The sequence below is a fragment of the Thamnophis elegans genome, chromosome 12 (assembly GCF_009769535.1).
Source record: "Thamnophis elegans isolate rThaEle1 chromosome 12, rThaEle1.pri, whole genome shotgun sequence".
NCBI classification, from domain to species: domain Eukaryota; kingdom Metazoa; phylum Chordata; class Lepidosauria; order Squamata; family Colubridae; genus Thamnophis; species Thamnophis elegans.
In genome coordinates, this window is record NC_045552.1 from 11,242,745 (window position 1) to 11,262,087 (window position 19,343).

The 19,343-nt window shown below is 45.1% G+C and overlaps 1 long non-coding RNA gene across 1 annotated transcript in view; it reads right to left on the minus strand.

The window, feature by feature from the left end:
• The window catches only part of LOC116516182, a 21,198-nt gene extending 9,867 nt beyond the window's left edge, over positions 1–11,331 (minus strand). The window contains exon 1 of the long non-coding RNA XR_004256315.1: positions 11,223–11,331. This is a non-coding gene — a long non-coding RNA (uncharacterized LOC116516182). The remainder of the gene's footprint in view (positions 1–11,222) is intronic.
• Between the last annotated feature and the right edge of the window lie 8,012 nt (positions 11,332–19,343).

Below are 19,343 nucleotides of genomic sequence, written 5' to 3' on the forward strand. Positions count from 1 at the left end.
CAGATTGAAGCCAAGTGACTGAATCAGCACACTTTCTGAGTGTTCGTTCCGGATTTCCTGCTGCGCAGCATTTTGTAATATATAACACGGCGATGGTTAGAAAATAGAAGATGAATTTTCTAAAAGGCAAAAATAATTTTAAAATAATGCATATTTAGAGGCGTCATTATTAGAGAGCAACTTCGTTTAACAGTGGATGTTATAATTTTGGTTGGAAGATGCCCCCAAAATATTGAAGTGCTTCTTTTAAAGTGAATACAGGAACTGAATGAAAACGAGTTATTAATGGCACATGCCAAGCTACGCCGCTGAGTGCTCTGAATCACACGCAAGGCTTTGCAACAAAAATCATTTAGAAATTCACAGGTATTATTACAAATTGTGATTAATCTCTAGGGAGTCCAAAGTCTCCATCATGGATTTTTCCCTGTTTAAAAAAAAAAAAGCTATTATTGTACAACCCTCTATGTATTGGGCAGATTTCTCAGGCTATGGGGAAAAAATTGTCCTTCGAATTCTGGGAGTTGTGACAAGTGTGGGGTGTCCACCATATTGTAAATGACTATCACAGTTTTTTTTTTTAATGCTTTCAATTAGAGGACAATTGAGCCGCATGGTGGCCCTGTGGAGAAAACACTCGCCTCCCATTTGGAAGGTTGAGAGTTCAATCCTAGGCAGACGTTTCTCTCCTAAGATGCAAAGAAAAAAATGTGCTGCAAATGTGCGTCAGGAAGGGCATCCGGGTGGTAAATGCTCAGCTCCATCAGTCACCCCAACTCTACCCAGAATTAAAATCATATGGTTTTTTTTAAAAAAGAGGACAAATTAAGGTAGCCCAGATGGTGCCATCGAATAAAACAGCATATTTTATTCGAGGGAGTGCAGCATTCGGACAATGTTATTATGTCCAAAATTTAAGCCAAGTATGGCTTACTTTGTACTTGAAAAGGAGACCACCCGGAGATCTAAGGCCTATAAATATGTAGAGGAAAAGACGGAATGACCTCGTAGGACAGGAGGAAGAGCTGCTATCAGGGCAATGGTGAGCTAAGAGTAGTCTAAAGTCAAGAAAGTAACTTTAGAAGCCACCTCAGAGAGGTCCCTCCTTAATTCACACAAGAATAGAGTAGAAGGAGCACATTTTGAGGTGTGGATTCTGTTACGAATGTGGCTCCAATAAAAGTAATAACTTTTATTGGAGCCACACTAGTATAGCTAAAGTAATAATGACTTTTAGGGCATTGATTTCTTAGTTTTGTCTTCCTGACAGAATGAACAGAAGCAGGCAGGGGGTAAATCATGTCCATATTATGAGCAAAGCCCAACAACTCTATAAGGATGAATTATGAAGTCTTAACAACCTGTGAAATGGCAACACCTCAACACATTGGTCTGACCGTGAAAATAGTCCTTGGGTTAGCTCTTCGAGGTAGTCCAGAGAGGAAGCGCAACCATTGAATACTAACCCTTCATTGTAAAGGTAAAGTTGTCCCTGCGGATTTTACTCCGCTAGTCTTTACTGGCTGCAAGGCGCATGTGCTCATCTCCGTTTCAAGGTCATGAGCCAGCGTGTCCGAAGACATTTCCACGGTCATGTGACCAGCATGACATACAGAATGCTGTTACCTTCCCACTAAAATGGTACCTATTTATCTATCTGTCTGTCTGTCTGTCTGTCTGTCTGTCTGTCTGTCTGTCTGTCGTCTATTTATTTATTTATTTATTTATTTATTTATTTTTTATTTATTTTTATTTATTTATTTATTATTATATTTAATTAGTTGTATGCCTCCCACTCTCGGACTCAGGGCGGCTTACAAGTAAAAAGGGAGGGGAAGACATACAAAAAACAAAACAACATTAAAAAGTCCACAACATTCGCAACTTAGGATGGGCTGGACAAAATCAACAGCCCCAGCCCTGCCGGAACAGCTAAGTCTTGGTCGCTTTGCGGAAGGCCAGAAGGGTAGTAAGGGTCCGGATCTCAACGGGGAGATCGTTCCATAGGGCCGGAGCAGCTACAGAGAAGGCCCTCCCCCGGGGAGTCGCCAGCCGACATTGACCGGCAGATGGAATCCGGAGGAGGCCTAGTTTGTGCGATCTAATAGGCCTCTGGGAGGTAAATGGCAGGAGGCGGTCTCTCAGGTAGCCAGGTCCGATACCATGTAGGGCTTTAAAAGTAACGACTAGCACCTTGAAGTGTCCGGAGACCAATGGGAAGCCAGTGCAGCTCGCGGAGGATAGGTGTAACATGGGCATACCTAGGTACACCCACTATTGCTCACGCGGCTGCGTTCTGGACTAACTGAAATCTTCGAACACTCTTCAGGGGCATTTGCATGCTTTCGAACTGCTAGGTTGGCAGAAGCTGGGGTGAACACGGGAGCTCACCCTGCGATGTTGGGGCTGGAACCTAGGCTGCCAGATTTTCCACCTGACATGTCCAGCATCTTAACTGCTGAGCCACACCACCGCCCCCCATCTTTACTGTAAGGATACATTAATGAAATCTTGCATGATTGAAAGTTGAAAGTATTTCACACTCCCTCACCTCCTTTTTTCCCCTTTATACTCTGGAAAATTAGGGAAGGTCCCTTCTGAAAAAAATCCTACGTCCTCTCTCCATCTTTAGGCTGAGACATATTTTGCACCACGGTGGCCTGGTCTACCAGCTTTCCTTCCTATTGTTCTGACTCAGGCTTCCCGAGAGTCTGAAGCAACTTCTTGTCCAACAAAAACCCCTTTATTAATTTACCGTGAATTCTGCTTATTCACATCCAGCGAAGTCTTTCAAGGGAGGATTTATAGTCACAGATCTTATCTGGCTTGGAGAGCTGCCAGGCCGATATCTGCAAAATTTGGTAAGGAGTCTTGGAGAGTCACAAACCAATTAATTGTCTCCTGCAAACTCCACTCCCCTTTCGCTCTTCTTTTATTTCCTCTGGGCGGGGACATTCGTCGTCCATCTGTGGCTTTACTCCCAAGTCGACTCCTGTTCTTTAGCTGTTCCCTTTGTCTGGCCACTCTGCACATGCACACACTGGGAACAGGCTCCAGCTGTTCATCTGCCTCACTGATGTCTGACTCTGAAGGCAGCTGATAACTGTCAGACAGCTCTGGCCCCCTCTCTGCCTCCGACGCAGAGCCCTCATCAGAGCCTTCCCTGGACTCCAGGACTGGCCCAGGTTCCTTCTTAACCTCCTCACTGTCTGAATCTGCTGCCAATTTCACTGGCAGGCCACAACACCTATCTCCCAAGGCCATTCCCACCTACCGTCACATAGTGAGGCTTAAAATAGATCAGGAAATTAATAATAATAATAATAAAAATCTCAGAAAAGGCATTCCCAAACCCAATTTCATGCAGTGGTTAAGAGAAACGCACGGCTGCGTCCATGCAGTCACCCAGAGTTCAGCTTGTCTTGCCTGTTTTTATTGCCATTTGATGAACGGGGAAAGCTTTAATGCTGAGTACCGAGATGAGGGTTTGTGGCTGGCAAAGCATGCTAAAACTTTGAAAATAAGAGGAGGAGTCTCCACTGAACTTTGCTCAGACTGCGGAGGGGTGGGTGGGGGTTGAGAGGTTTGTGGTTATGGTATACACCCCTGCAGATAAATTCATACTACTAGTTCCTCTTGCATGCCTCCCACTGCTTTTCCTTCCCCCGGACACATGCATATGGTTGCCAGCATTTTCGGTTCCTCTGAGCTCGTTCAAGCCTTCTCATGTGCTGGAGAAAACAGCAAACTTTCTGTCCTCTGAAATAACAGAAGATACCCCTCCCCCTCCCCTTCTCCTTCTTCTTTCAAGCTAAATGGCGGGTTTGCAGTGCCTACAATCACCTCCACATCGCTGCCACATCGATTAGCATTCCAGAGGGTACAGAGAGTGTTTGCATTGCACTGGCTGGAGAAATTAGCGGTAATTAGGAGTAAAGGAATTAAGAGCAAGTGAAACGCTCAGAAAAGAGCACAATCAGGGTTTGAATGCCCACTTACTCACTGGTGTAAAAACCCATCTGGGCACCACGATCTGGCCAGGCTCCCTCTGCTGAGCCTCCCACATGAGCTTGGCGCTTGGATAAATGAGTAAGCATTGTGAGGTCCCTGAAGACCACGCAGGATGCAATTATTATTAATACTTCTGGATTCCAGAGAGCCAAAGGGGAGGAAGGGACACAAAGTAAGCTGAAAGAATAGCAAATTGGTTGGAGTCAACTCAGAAGATAATGGTCCACCTGGGACTTGCTGACCCAGATGGCGTGTGAACTTGAAGTCCCAGCATTCCCCAGCCAGTGTGGTTATTACTAAAGAAATTTGCCAGGTAATATCCACTCATCTCTGGAGCACCGAGTGGGAAAGCTGATTTAGGGGATTATAAATGAATCACTCTTGATCTTAGCATGCGTAACTTTGCTCACCTCAAAATGGGATGAGAGCCAATCCTAAGGTGAGGATGACCCTTCCTAACAGCATAAGAGAGTTGGAAGGGACCTTGGAGGTCTTCTAGTCCAAATCCCTGCTCAGGGAGGAAACCCTATACCAGTGATGGCAAACCTTTCGGCACTGAGTGCCCAAACCCCACATGTGCATGTGTGCGCGCCGAATGCCAGAAACCCAAAGACCCAGCTGGCCAGCACCATGCATGCCTGTTTTGGGCTGTTTGGGGGGCATTTTTCAGGCCATTTTTCAGGGCCATTTTAGGCCGTTTTTCAAGTCGTTTTTGAGCCCAAGAAACAGCCTGAAAACGACCCGAAAAATGCCCTGGGTTTTTGGCCATTTTTCAAGCCGTTTTCAGGCCATTGTTTTGGGCTGTTTTCTGGCGCTGCAGCACCCACGAAGCCCAGCATGCATGCCGGAAACCAGAAGAGCAGCTTGGCAGCATGTATGCCCAGAGAGAGGGCTCTGCCTGCCACCTCTGACACGTGTGCCAAAGGTTCTCCATCACGGTCATATACCATCTCAGGCAAATGGTTGTCCAATTTCTTCTTGAAAACCTCCAGTGTTGGAGCCTCTACAAGTTGCTCCACTGATTAATTGTTATGTCAGGAAATTTCTTCTTACTTCTAGATTAGTTCTCTCCTTGATTAGTTTCCATCTATTTCTTCTTGTCCTGCCTTCAGAAGCTTTGGACAATAGATTGGCCCCCTCTTCTTTGTGGCAGCCCCTTAGATATTCTCCTTTACGGAACAGTGATCCCTGGCCTAGAAACCTTTTCCTGATGGTGCCAGATCACCAGCAAGAAAAGGTGGGGTTGAGATTTGAGCCAGTGGGATTTTCTTATGCTTTTACTGTAACAGTGACGTGCGGTGGGGTTTATGGCTGGTGAGGCAGCAATTTTTTTGGACTTGTGGACTTCAGCTCCCATAATTCCACAGCCAGGCATGCTCAGTTCCAATTTAAAATGACAGCATTTGTTTTTCTCCTTTGCTAAATAAGTTTCCTTCTTTCTTTTTCTTTTTCTTCTCCCTTCCCCTCCTTCCTCCCTCTCTCAAACACACACACACACACACACACACACGCACACACACACCAAGTTACACCAGGATTCAGAAAACTTAGGTTTTCCTCCTCAGCCCATGTTAGCAATACCACTAGCAGCATTTTGGTTGGCAGGTGTAAGCAGAAGTGGAAATTCATTCTACTGAAAACATTGTTTTTGCTTTTGACTGGATATTTAAAATTTCAGAAGACCCAAAGGCATAGTATTAGAGTGTCACATAGTGCATAAACTAAAGCACTGTCTCAATATGCTCCCTCCCCCCTCTCTCAAACACACACACACACACACACACACACACACAAAGTTGTACCAGGAGGATGAAGTTTGAATTCCTCCCCCTCCCTCCGACCCACAGGTACTTTTTCCAGCTGTTTCAGAGAGGATTTCAACTCTGCTCTTGCCTGCCATCATGAAAAGAAAAAAAATGTAAAAGGAAAAAGGCAAGAGCTGAGGTCAGGCTGAGCTAGTTGCTGCCAGAGTCACCGTGTGGATGACTCTGCTTAACTGTTTAAAAAAGCCTCTAAAAAGCGCCCTCTACAGGAGGAGGCAAGAGAATGATGTGCCTCATCTACGTCAGGAATTTTTTGGCTTTTAACTCTTGCTTAACTCTGCTCGAGTGATCATAAAACGCCAGACTAGATGAGGCACGTCGTTCTCCTGCCTCCTCCTGTAGAGGGCGCTTTTTAGAGGCTTTTTTAAACAGTTAAGCACTAAGCAGAGTCATCCACGGTGACTCTGGCAGCAACTAGCTCAGCCTGACCTCAGCTCTTGCCTTTTTCCTTTTACATTTTTTTTTCTTTTCATGATGACGGTGGTGAGGCTCTGCCTCCCCTGCCTCCCCTGACTGCACGTCCCTGTACTGTAACTACCTCACCATTGCGATCCCATGTCAACGTATTGATTAAGCAGCTTCCCCTTCATCTCACCAATAATAACCTAAATAGATGGGAAGCAGCCCTTCTCTCAACATCACAGCTAATTCTTGTGCTGAATATTGACATCTCACATCGAATACACAGGAATTAACAGCTCAGTATTACACTGAGAAGTTAATAGCACGCGTAAATGGAAACATGTATACGTTTATTAGGTTGACCATATGCCAGGCGTTTGCTGTTAATGTTTGAAAGGAGCATATGGCGGAAGATTATTCTGCCTTTTATCATTCTCGATTAATAACAAAAACGCTCCTTCGGAAGGCAGGTTGCAATGCTAGCATCAAAAAGCAGCTCTGTTACGTTACACCAAACCAGATTGTACTCATGATTCAAAGGGGTCCTATTGAAAATAAATCAATTGTTCTACGATTAGCAGCAGGAAGACACAAAACTAATAATATCAGTAACTCTAGGTGGCTGCTGGAAGCTCAGCTTTTTATAACCATGGCCACCAAGATCCCCCTCCATCTGGACAATATTCTGTTAGGTCCTCTCCCATGTATCTCTCTCTTTTCTTCCTTTGAGAAAACATTTTACTAAGGATCTTTCAAGGAGACAGACCCAGTGGGTTGAGAAATGTTGGCATTAATTATATTCACAGTAACAGAGGTGGAAGTGACCTTGGAGCTTATCTAGTCTAACCCCCTGCTCACGCAGGAGACCTATACTAGGGATTCGAACCACCGAACTACCGACCTTTCTGATCGACAAGCTCAGCATCTTAGCTATTATGGTCATTATGAAGTCCATAATGTCTGTTAACCCTCTTTTATTTGATTGTAACTCTAAAGCAGCTCAACTTTGACTCTTATGTTCAGTAGAGTTATCTTCCAGAGGTGGGAAACCAAGGATATCCTAATGGTATCACAATGGATACATTGAAATGTTGGGTGTTCCTCAGTGTTGGCCATCATATTAAGTCCAGTGTTCTGAAATTATGAGTTTCAGAAAGGGTCATGACCAAATGAAAGGGGGGAGTCAATTTATATATATATATTTAAAGTCACAACCCCTGGTATGCCCAAATATGGGAGGAAGGTCACTACTTCCATTCTCTGTCCATCGGCTCATCATAAGAGACCATCCAGACAGAAACCCAATATTTTTACTGTTGCCTTTGTTACATTTGTGTTGTGTTTGTGCTGATAAATAAATAAAGGGAGACTAGTATAGATCTATTTCAAGCTATTTAGCTCTCATCAGCTAGCCATACCCTTACTGGGATTCGAACCTGGGCTGTATTACATATTAGGCAGTTGTATTAACCACTAAGCCACAGGCTGTCCTCCATTATCAGCTGAGCCAGGGAGAAAGGTATATGTTTAAAGTCACAACCCCTGGTATGCCCAAATATGGGAGGAAGGTCACTACTTCCATTCTCTGTCCATCGGCTCGTCATAAGAGACCATCAGCATTATTTATCATACATACATACATACATACATACATACATACGTACGTACGTACGTACGTACGTACGTACATACGTACATACATACATACATACATACGAGAAACAGTTGCAGGGACTGGGGATGACTAGTTTAATAAAAAGAAGGACTAAGGGTGACATGATAGCAGTGTTCCAAAATCTCAGGGGCTGCCACAAAGAAGAGGGAGTCAAATTATTCTCCAAAGCACCTGAGGGCAGGACAAGAAGCAATGAATGGAATAATCAAGGAGAGAAGTAACCTAGAACTAAGGAGGAATTTCCTGACAGTTAGAACAATTAATCAGTAGAACAACTTGCCTCTAGAACTTGTGAATACTCCAACACTGGAGGTTTTTAAGAAGATGTTGGATATCCATTTGTCTGAAGTGGTGCAGGGTTTCCTTCCTAAGCAGGGGGTTGGACTAGAAGACCTTCAAAGTCCCTTCCAACTCGGTTATTCTATATATATATATCTATATATATAAAAGAATGAATCAGTTGCACAGGCAAAATGAGAACACTATCAGAAGTGCCTCTTCCCTTTGTCTTTCAACGTCCCAGCGGACACTTGTCATAGTGAAACATTTCTGATGCAGATAAAATATATATGATTAATAGGAAGTGGTATATTTAGCTTTTGCCTGAACCAAATCCCAAGAAAAGGACTTGTTTTATTTATGAAGGGTCACGCAAATTCATTTATCATTTTAGAAGAGTGGTGTTCTGGATGGAAACATACAATGGTTGGGTTATTTTGTAGGTACTGCATAGACTGTGATGAGAACCTAGCCATTATCTGATAGAAGCTTTATCAACTCTGTATCAGTGAAGACAATAGACACCCAAGGAACTTCACAACTCATAATAACCGTCCTATGATCTTCACATGGAGATCAACATATGACTTGGACCAGTGGTGGTTTTCAAAAAAATTTAGAACCTCTTCTGTAGGTGTGGCCTGCTTTGTGGGAGTGGCTTGCTGGCCATGTGACCGGGTGGGAGCGGCTTGCCAGCCATGTGACTGGGTAGGAGTGGCCAACTTGTAAAATGTGGTGAAACTCACTTAACAATGCTCTTGCTTAGCAACCAAAACGTTGGCTCAGAAACTCTGGCATTTGAAGCACGCAAGTCTTAAAGCTGTCAGGTTACAAGACCCTTGCAGCCCTAACCCTTTAGGAAAAAAAATCCCAGGGGTGTTCAAATTGGCAGCTTTAAGACTTGTGGATTTCAACTCCCAGAATTCCTCCTCTCGCTCTTCATCTTGATGATGTGCGGACGGGCGGGGGGAGGGAGCTGGAACCGGTTCTAAACGGCACTGTCGATTTGTGGAACCTCTTCTATAGATGAGGTTAGAACTGGCAGGAACCCACCCCTGACTTGGACCAACCTCACTATAGCACTCTAAAAAGATAGATAAGATTTCTGCTGAATCTTCTTTGGCATAAACGTTGGTTTCACAACCACTCACTTCACCTAGCTACCGCTGAACTCATGCACAATACATTGAACCAATAACTAATCAAATAGGCCTTATACATTCACCTCAACCCCACGTAAGAGCTAGCCAAGCTTGGTACATTATGCTTGCAACTGATCTGATTCAGCACTTTGGGTGAATACAGTGACTGTAATTCACAAAGAGTCACCAAAAGAAATTGCATTACTCCAGCAAGTAAAATTTAGCCTCCATAGACTAGATAGACCAATCTCTAAAGCACTAATTAAAGTCTTTTCAGATTCTGTTTCCCCAGAGCTTTCTAATTCATTGGATGTGATTCCCAGAATTTGCTAGACTACATTCCCTATAGTCATCAACTGGATATTAGGCTTGAGCGATGATATTTGTAGTCCAACATTTGTCGACTCAATAGGGAGAGCCAATGCAAAGCTGCTTGTGATCCAGTGTGAAAGATTTGAAATAAAAGATATAGCTCAGTGATTCTCAACCTTGGCTACTTGAAGATGTCCGGACTTCAACTCCCAGAATTCCCCAGCCAGCGACTGCTGGCTGGGGAATTCTGGGAGTTGAAGTCTGGACATCTTCAAGTGGCCAAGGTTGAGAAACACTGATACAGCCAATCGAAGAGCTGCCACCCCAGTTAAATGAGTCCCGCTATTACACAAAGGGACGCAGTGGTTCAGTGGCTAAGATGCTGAGCTTGTCGATCAGAAAGGTCAGCAGCTCGGCGGTTCGAATCCCTAGTGCTGCGTAACGGAGTGAGCTCCTGTTACTTGTCCCAGCTTCTGCCAACCTAGCAGTTCGGAAGCATGTAAAAATGCAAGTAGAAAAAATAGGAACCACCTTTGGTGGGAAGGTAACAGTGTTCCGTGCACTTTCGGCATTTAGTCATGCCGGCCACATGACCTCGGAGACATCGCTGGCTCTTCGGCTTTGAAACGGAGATGAGCATCACCCCTTAGAGTCAGGAACAACTAGCACATATGTGCGAGGGGAACCTTTGCCTTTAAGGTTCCTTCTAACTCTGTTGTTCTGTTAGCGAAAGCCCATCCTTGATGCGGCCACTGATGGAAGGGTGTGAAGAAGCCAAATCACCATTATCTCTTTCCTTGCTGTGTCTTCTTTCTACATAGCTTCAAACAAAACTCCCTCTAGAATGTGCTGCCTGCCACGTAAGACATAGAAAAATGCTGTTTGCACAGCAAGGAAGCACCCAAGGGCTAGAGGTTGACACAGGGGAACCAGTCCTTCCACCATGCCCCTAAAACAAAGCCCATGAAAGTGGGAAGAGGATTCAGCTGGAAAGATCTATAATACCCTCCCTCCAATTTGGAAGGAGAGAGATTGGAAATACACATCCACCATTGTCTGGACAAGGTGAAGATCAGAGGCCCAACTCATCTAGAAGATCCCAGATTGAAGTGGCTCTTCTATAGCCATGTGGGTGGCACCCTGGACTGAAGAGAAAGCCAGTTTGGTCTAGTAGAGTAGACACCAAACTAGAAACCAAGAGTTTGAGAGTTTTAGTCCCATCTTATGCATGGAAGCTGGCTGGGTGACTGGATCCATCACCAAGGGACCGTGAGTTCTAGTCCCACCTTAGACCTGAAAGCCAGTTGGGTGACTTTAGGCCAATCACCAGGAAACTGAGTTTAATCCCACCCTAGGCATGGAAGCCAATTGGATGACTTTAGACCAGTCATTCTCTCTCAGCCAAACCCACCTCACAGGCATTGTCATCCTGGGGACAACAGGAGGAGGAAGGAATATTAGCTATTTGCTCCTCCTGGATTAGCTCTAAAAATCTAGAGCTGAATATCTAAATCCAAAAGATCAGAATCTCCAGATTTACTCCCCAGCTCTAGAGAAAACAATTAAGAATACACTCACCAGTCAAGAGGCAGACTATGGGCACAGCAAATCTCCACATGGTTTATCCGTAGCCAGGCTTCTCAAATGAAGCAAACTAATATAAGAACCTTAAAAAAAAAAAACTTGTGTCCTCCCACTCCCTCAGCAGGATGTGGGGTGGTATCTGGAGTCATGTGTCATCTGGATCAAACTGAGAAGGCTATAATCTCCGAAGCTGCATCCCATTGACTTCCCCAAAACCCTGGAGCTCTACTTCCTGCTAGTTTCCATGCATTTGAACGGTAGTTCAGATGAAGAACGATGTCTGCTCTACAGTAGACTCAGAAAATACTTGGAATACAGCATTCAGTTGATGAAAGAAATGTCCCTCTGGGTTCAGCTCCAAGTGGGGAAAAAGACACTGGAGTCATGGAGGCTGCTTGGAAAGATGGTTTATTGGTGGACAGGACCACATGGCTTGAGTCCTGAACAGAAAAGGTGATCACATACTTCAATGTTGGTGGAGAAGAAAAGAAGGGGTGAGGGAGGGGCTCGCTAGGCTTTTTATAACCTGTTCAGTCCCACCTCTCTGTTTCCTGTTCCTGTGTAAGAAATGTATTCTGATTGGTTGTCAGACTCCCATAGGGCCATGCAGGGGCAACTCTCTGGGCTGTGTTTTGAATCCAGGTTTGGTTGAGTTCTCAGATGCCATGTGGTCAGTTGGGGCCAATATTATCATGCTTTCCTGTAGCTGAAGTGGAGAAGTCTTTATTATGTAAAGTGGACTAGCTCGGCCTTCTTAACGACCCATTAACAAAGCAGGGATGGGCAGGAAGCTGCAGGCAGCTATTCTGTCTTTTAAAACATGTTTCTTTCGTTTCACATCCAGAGAAATATTCTGCCTTTTCAATATTTCCTAGGATATTTCATTTTTCTGGGAGAGGGCTGGATGGTAGCTTCCTACACAGTTTTGGTTGCCACGGTGTAAGATGTTGAGACTCTAGAAAGAGGGCAGAGAAGAGCAACAAAGATGATTAGGGGACTGGAAACTAAAACATATGAGGACCGGTTGCAGGAAGTTGGCATGGCTTATTTAATGAAAAGAAGGACCAGGGGAGACATGATAGCAGTCTTCCAATATCTCAGGGTCTGCCACAAAGAAGAGGGAGTCAAACTATTCTCCAAGACACCTGAGGGTAAAACAAGAAGCAATGGGTGGAACTCATCAAGGAGAGAAGCAACTTAGAACTAAGGAGAAATTTCTTGACATTTAGAAGAATTGATCAGTGGAACAACTTAACTCCAGAAGTTGTGAATGCAACAACACTGGAAGTTTTTAATAAGAGATTGGATAACCATTTGTCTGGTATAGGATTTCCTGCTTAAACAGGGGATTGGACTAGAAGACCTCCAAGGTCCCTTCCAACTCTGTTATTCTATTCTATTCTATTCTAAAACATTGTGAAGGAGGCTGTGCTTGCCAGTGGGTCCCACCAACTCAGGGCCTGTGTTTTTTTCCGCTGCAGCTAGATTTGCACACGTCAGCAAGTTGTGTTACTTATTCCGTGCTGCAGAGGAGTTTGCCTTCTGCTTTGTGTGTGTTTTTTTTTAAGTTGCTGGAGAAGGCAAAGAAGCAAGGCAAGCGGATTTTATTTCTGGTCAACTGGCAGCCCTGCCTGCAAATAAAGAAGACGTATTAGTAGTCAAGGACTGTCTTGGGTAACTGCACCATCTTCCACTTAATAGGACAGAACTGGAGTTTTGGTCCAGAGATTCTAAACTGAGGATTCCTACCACCACCACCCCCAAAAAAAGTATCTACGATGAGCTCTGAAGCTGGTTTAATTAAGAGCAACCACTCCTGAGCCAGATGCAACATGTAGTTCACTGATTAGAGACAGAAAAAAAAACAAATCAGAAACTCAAACTGTAAAAGAGTCACGATCAATAAGAGTGCAAAAGAGGGTGAACAAATTTATCTCAGCAGGGCTCTAGAGAACTGCTCACACATTATCCATGAAATGGTTCACAGAAGTTGAAGTAAACAGGCGAGGTTTATTGTTCATGCCAACTCGAAACTTCAGTTCAACTGACCAGCCCCAGAGAGTTACACGATGCTTTGAATCAGTGGTGGGTTTCAAAATTTTTTGGAACCTACTCTGTGGGTGTGGCCTCCTTTGTGGGAGTGGCTTGCCAGCCATGTGACCTGGTGGGAGTGGCTTGCTGGCCATGTGTTTTCTCTCTCTCTCTCTCTCTCTCTCTCTCTCTCTCTCCCTCTCCCCTTCCTTTTGTCTCTGTCACTTTTTTCTCTTTTTCTTCATCTCTCTCTTTTTCTTTCTTTTTTTCTTTCTTTCTTTCTTTCTTTCTTTCTTTCTTCTTCCTTTCTTTCTCTCTTTCTGTGTCAGTCTGTCTGTCTGTCTGTCTGTCTCTCTCTCTCTCTGTGTGTGTGTGTGTGTGTGTGTGTGTGTGGCAGTGGTGGGTTTCAAAATTTTTTGGAACCTCTTCTGTAGGTGTGGCCTGCTTTCCGGGTCCACTGATGGAACCTCTTCTAACTGGTTCAGTAGATTTGACGAACCGGTTCTACCGAATAGGTGCGAACTGGTAGGAACCCACCTCTGCTTTGAATACTGCAGCCAATTTTGGCCAACGTGTTACTTTTTTAAAAAGAGATGTTGAGGCTCTGGAAAGAATGCAGAAAAGAGCCACAAAGATGATTAGGGGGACTGGAGGCTGAAACGTATGAAAAAAATGGTTGGAGGAATTGGTGTTGCCTAGTCTAATGAAAAGGAGGACCAGGGCAGACCTGATAGCAGTCTTCCAATATTTGAGGGGCTGTCACGAAGAGAAGGGTCAACCTATTCTCCAAAGCACAAGAAGCAATGGGGGGAAACTAATGAAGGAGAGAAGCAACCGCTCTGTGTCCCCACAGTCGCAACGTGTGCTAGCAGTGAGAACAATTAACCGGTGGAATGACTTGCCCCATCCCTGGAGGCTTTCAAGAAAAGATTGGACAACCCCTTGTCTGAAATAATATAGGGTTTCCTGCCTGAGCAGGGGATTGGACTAGAACAAGAGTCAGGGCCGGATTTTCCTATAGGCTAACTAGGCTTCAGCCTAGGGCCTCAAGATCAAGAGGGGCCTACATTCAAATTGTTAGCAAAATTAAAATTACACTATTCTAAAAACAATGAACACTAAAACACTGAACCGAAAATAAGGAGAAATTCTACGCATATGACTAATAAACAAACATAAAAATGTATTGGTTAAGATCGTTCCAGTGCCGCGGCAATTGGGGAGCCCGCCCACGTTCCCGGCATCGGCGGTCGGGCGAGAGGCGCGGGCACTCCCAGTAGCCGCCCCGTCGACGCGGAGCCTACCAGCGGCCGGGCAGCTGAGCGCAGCAGGGGAGGTGGCTGGCCTCGCTGCCTTTGCCGCAGAGCAGAGCCGCCCTCCGTCGGGAGGCCAGCTATATATATTGATATATATTGATATATATCACAGTAATGATGTATTTTATTGTCTCTCATGTAATTTACAAACTTAAAAACGGGAGGTGAAAGGGCCTCATAAGTGGAATAGCCTAGGGCCTCTTTTCATCTAAATCCGGCCCTAACAAGAGTCTCCAACCTTGGCAACTTTAAGACTTGTGAACTTCAACTCCCAGAATTCCTCAGCCAGCAAGTTGAAGTCCACAAGTCTTAAAGTTGCCAAAGTTGAAGACCCCTGGACTAGAAGACCTCCAAGGACCCTCTGTCGTTCTGTCATTCACTTCCTTTCCAACCCAAGCAAGCTACCTTAAAATAGGTACAAGCCAGAGGAGGTTCATGGGCCAATTCACTATGTGGAAAAAGTGTCCATGGGATGGTACCTCTTTTGGTTCGAGGCACCGATGGGGTAGATCTATTCACTTCTCTGCGTGAAAGATTCTGGAGGCCAGGAAAGTCCACTCAGATGATGCATTCGTCGCCCAGACCAAGATTCACTGAAAAGAAAAGAATCACTTCTTCCCTGAATTTGGGAGGTCAAGGAGGTTGCCCCCCCCCCAAAAAACCCCTAACCCCTAGCTATTTTCTGTTTCCAAATCGAATTGCCCCATTCCTGCTTTTGTGTTCCCTCTGCCCAATCTTTTTGCAACACTTTGGTGACTGTGCAGCTCTTCCTACGTTTGACATTGCGTCATTCCCCTCCCCCCCTCCCTCCCGCTCTGCGCCCCCACAGTCACAATGTGTGAGACCACCAGATGCACTCACCACTCCCATTTCCTATTCATCTCGCCACTGACACATAACTTCCCTCTCTTTTCTGCATGGGCTATAATTATCCCTCGTATGAAATTTGGCTGATCTAGTTAGTGGGGTGGGGGCAGGCGCTCGGTCCAAAGCTGTTCGCACAGCAGGCGATGATCATCCAGGGCACTTTTGCTGTGTTGAGGCAGAGAGACGAACTCTACGGCTTCCCCTCCTTGCGAAAATGCATGCTCTTTTAAGGCTAATCGCATTTCCTTGGAACCAAGTTAAGCAATCGGACTGGTGCCTCTTCCCCCCTCTGTGAAAATGCATCTCCCGGAATCATGAAATAATTTCCATTTGCTGTGCTCAACCTCCCCTGCATGAGATAACGCCGCATCCCGCCTCACAGTATGGGCAGCCATTAAAGAAAAATCCGTGCCTGTCCAATTGGCCATTGTTAAAAACCCCAGATCGAGGAGAATCAGTGCCAGCGTGAACCGTCAGCCCCCACGCAACTCAGTAGCCAAATCGGGTTTCCAAAACTGAGTAGAAGTTAGCGCTACTGTCTCCGCTTGGGCTTTCTGCAAACACCTCAGGCCATACATATGCAGAGACATTTATGGTTAATTAAAATGGCATGAAGCTCACCATTCCCCAGCATATATAACAGCACGGCTGTTTTCCACCCTTGCCAAGAGAGAATACTGTGGCAAGAGTCTTCTTCTTCTTCAACCTTCTGTTGTGGTCCGCCGGTGGCCTGCAGAGCTGACAGCAGAGCCGGACAGTGAGGAGGTTGGGGGGAAATATGGGTCAGTCCTGGAGTCTGGGGAAGGCTTGGATGAAGGCTCTGCATCGGAGGCAGAGAGGGGGCCAGGGCCATCTGGTAGTTATGTGCTGCCTCCAGAGCAGGGGTGGGTTTCTCGCCCCATTCCAACCGGTTTGGTTGGAACGGGGCCGGCGGCGTCCTCGTGCACGCGCGCGGCGCACGCATGCGTACTGGCGTCTGTGCGATGCTCCAGCTGCTCCTGGAGGATCGCGCAGGCACTGTATGCGTCCTGCACATGTGTGGAAGCGCAGAACTCGTCAAAACCGGGTAAGGAGCGTGGGCCGGCGGGTGGGCCAGTCTCCGTTCCCGGAAGTTACTTACTTCCGGGTTCGCCGACCAACCAGTTCGCAGGGACCGCCGTGAGCCGGTTGAAACCCACCCCTGCTCCAGAGTCTCTCGAGTCTGACATCAATGAGGCAGAAGAACAGTGGGAGCCTGTTCCCAGTATTCACATGCGCAGAGCTGCCAGAAGGCAAGATCGATTAAGAAAACGGGGTCAACTTGGGAGTGAGGCTTGGAGATGATTGGCCCCTCCCATAAGACATAAAAGAGGAGTGAACGGGACGTGAGCTTTTGCAGGAAGCAATTAGTTCATCTGGTCGGTTCAAGCTTTGAGAAGTCCTGTTTGACTCTGTGCTAAGTTTGGCCTTGCAAAACAAATGGGCAATTAGGGCTCTGGCAGTATTTCCAGGGAGATAAAGTGGGTGCTTATCAACATTCCCCTGAAAGACTGTGGCAACTCGAGCAGACATCTGTAGGAATCTTCATAGACCGTTTGTGAAGCCGGACGGGCTGTGAATGACCATAATTCACAGCCGTGTAAATTCAAGAGGGTTTTTGCGGGACTGAGATGGTGATGTATGCTTTCTCAGGAAGCCTAGGTCAGAACACCTTCAACAAATAGTGGTCTCCAACCTTTTTGAACGTGGCCACCAGAGATCTCTCGTAGTAGTTACCAAACTGAAATGTCAAACGTGACAGTGGAGGAAAAATTCTTCGGGGCACAACCAGAGAGGGCTCAGGTTCATATATTTAATTTCAATTAACTATAGCAATAGCAATAGCAGTTAGACTTATATACCGCTTCATAGGGCTTTCAGCCCTCTCTAAGCGGTTTACAGAGTCAGCATATCCCCCCCAACAATCTGGGTCCTCATTTTACCCACCTCGGAAGGATGGAAGGCTGAGTCAACCCTGAGCCGGTGAGATTTGAACAGCCGAACTGCAGAACTGCAGTCAGCTGAAGTAGCCTGCAGTGCTGCATTTAACCGCTGCGCAACCTCGGCTCAACTGCCAACATTATTGAAATGAATCCGATCGAAGTCAAGCTTTTGTCCTTGTCTCGCTCACTATTTTTTTTAAATGGAGGGCAGAGTTTCTGGCCCTCTTTGTGGAGGCCAAATATGGCTCTCATCCCAGAAAAAAATATCAAAAAGTTGTGCCTGCATGTTCTAGAGAAATCCACCAGGAATCCATCAGGAATCGGGAGAGCTGTGCAGACTGCAATCTGTCTCGATGAGGTTCTTTGCTTTGGTAGATGTGTCTTTTTCCTCTCGCCGAGGAATGAGGCTTATCTACTTCAACTTGGATGTTCAGCTTTTCCCTAGCACAGGGTTTCCCAACCTTGGCAACTGGAAGATATGTGGACTTCAACTCCCAGCATTCCCCAGCCAACAGGGAATTCCAAGAGTTGAGGTCCACATTTCTTCCAGTTGCAAAGGTGTCAGGGTTCCAAATAGCATCCAAAAGTAAATCAGTTTCCAAGGCAAAATATTGCTCAAAGTTCCAATTTATTAAGAGAGCCATGTTGGCACAGCTGGGAAAACCCAAATCTGAAAGCTTCCCAGTTTTCCCCACCTAGTTGAAAGTTCAAGATCTTGCCCCTCACACTCACAAGTCCATCACATGGTCCAATCTTCCACTGTCATGCTGGCAGTTCCACCCATCCAGTTCCAGTCAGGTGCAGAGGTGCAAAGGCAAAGGATGACCTTGGCTTTCTAGAAAGAATGTTGTTATGGCTACATAGCATCTCACTCCTTACGATCCCCCCTCCCAAAAGGTTGGGAAAGCCCGTATTATCAGAAGCTGCTATATTGGCTTTGTTTGATCCAGAAGCCTTGTTTACAAGTGAGGGGGGGGGGCATAAAATAAATCAAGATTTTAAGTGCAACCCAGGATCTGTTTCATTTTTTGCCTGCGACACCAAATATATGGTTTTCTTCATGCGGAATTAGGGCAATCTCCAGAGGGGAAAGTTTATAAGTAAAGACGTGGTGTTTTCATTGTAAAAATAAAAATTAAAAAAAGCAACCAGCCATATTAAAATCATAGCTGGAGATTTAGGAGATGGGGAAATTATGGGAGAGGGGAGCAACAGTTTAGGGGAAAGGAAGAAAAACTCCAGAATAGAGTAGAGATTTTTTTTTTAATAAAGACAACCTCAAACTTACAGATTCAGATGCAGAAATGGACAGAATGACGGGTTGGCTGAGGGACAAAGGAGAAATGGAACATTATCTTAGCTGGAACTTATGGTATATGTGGGCGACAAGGAGAACAGCAGGGACTTAAAATGGGGAAAGTTAAAAGTGAACATGGGTATTGTAATAGATCCCTGAACTTTGTAATGAGAAGATGTGGTTTAGAGACCTAATAATGAGGAAGGAAAGAAAAAAGTTGGGCTGTGAATGACTGTCATCAGGGGGGGGGGGGTTGTATGTTTAAAATTGTATTTGTATCTGTATGTTTTACTCTTAAAAAAATGTATAACTAATGAATGCCGATACAAAAGGCTGTATATTTACTTTATATTGTTATGTATGTTTTGTCTTTTCTTATGCTGTTGTGTTTTTCTTTCTGTTTTTAAAGGTAATAATGTTTAATAAAAACTATTTTTTTAAAAAAAAACTTACAGATTCATATTGTGCTTTTTAAGATCAGAACCTTTTGATTGCCAGATGCACATGTGTTCACACGTGCCTTTATACATGGGGAAGGTGGTACAATATTTACATCTCCTTGGTACATCTGAAGATTTGTACGTGTGGTAGTTCTGAAGAATATTCTTATTTAAAGGTCATGAAAAACAATGGTAAACTCTCA